General features: G+C 43.3%; 1 protein-coding gene across 1 annotated transcript in view; it reads right to left on the bottom strand.

The window, feature by feature from the left end:
• The window catches only part of LOC123960356 (scavenger receptor cysteine-rich type 1 protein M130-like), a 549,618-nt gene that overhangs the window by 28,026 nt on the left and 520,628 nt on the right, over positions 1–964 (bottom strand). The window lies entirely within an intron of this gene.

Below are 964 nucleotides of genomic sequence, written 5' to 3'. Positions count from 1 at the left end.
TTTTTGTGCAGGGGTCGTTTGAAGTCAAGTTGTGTTGGGAATTCTGGTATTGAGCTTTTGGGATAAAACTAAGGTGAGTGGGTGCTTATTAGGTAGGAGTTGGCGCTGTGTGATTGCTGGATAACAAGATTTTTGTGATTGCTCTGGAGTTGACAAATTATCATGGGTGGATATGATCCTGTGATCAGACGGAGGCTGGCCAGAGCGGAAAGAAGGGGTGATGAAAGTTGGAAGAAGAAGGATACAGGAGATCAGATCTCCGATGAAAGTGAAGATGGAGACAGCGATGAAGAGTGGGAGATTAAAGGTGCTTCATGTTCAAGAGGATTTTATCCTCCAATGACCACTGAAGAAATAGAAAAAGACATGGATCGATGCATATCATGCTTGGAGAAGTCGACTTATCCAGAAGAAATAAGAGAATTGGAAGAACATCTCGAGAAGCTGACAATACAGAGGGAGAAACTGAGGATTACGCCCAAGGAAAGGGAGCACAAGTAAGAAGATGCTGCCAGTGATAATCCGAGGACAGAATCTGGAGTATAAGCCTTTGCAGAATACCGATATGTCAGATATACTTGAGAAGTTGCCTATTCTTCAAGACGGAGGATCTCGAAGTTGGAAGAAATTACGGTAGGAACACAAACCGCCATAGGAGATATTAAGAGACTTTTTGCTAATCTCCTGGGGATCCCAGGTATGGAAGAAATTTTTCAGAGAGCGGGACTTAATCGATATGTGGGGACTGCTGTAAATGATCCGGAGTTGTTCGCTGCAAGTAGGAATCGACTGTGGAGAGCACTGAAAGGAAAAAGAAACATGATCAGAAAGAACAGGACCAAGTGACTCTCAGGAAACTCAATCAAATACAACTGGTGGAAAATAAGAAGAAGGAGAAGAAACAGGCTTTGGTTATGGAGGAGCAGTGTTTACCAAAGCAACAATCACCACCACAGCTTCAGTC

Source organism: Micropterus dolomieu, linkage group LG21 (genome assembly GCF_021292245.1).
Source record: "Micropterus dolomieu isolate WLL.071019.BEF.003 ecotype Adirondacks linkage group LG21, ASM2129224v1, whole genome shotgun sequence".
Classification (NCBI taxonomy): domain Eukaryota; kingdom Metazoa; phylum Chordata; class Actinopteri; order Centrarchiformes; family Centrarchidae; genus Micropterus; species Micropterus dolomieu.
This window is presented reverse-complemented; position numbering and strand designations above follow the sequence as displayed.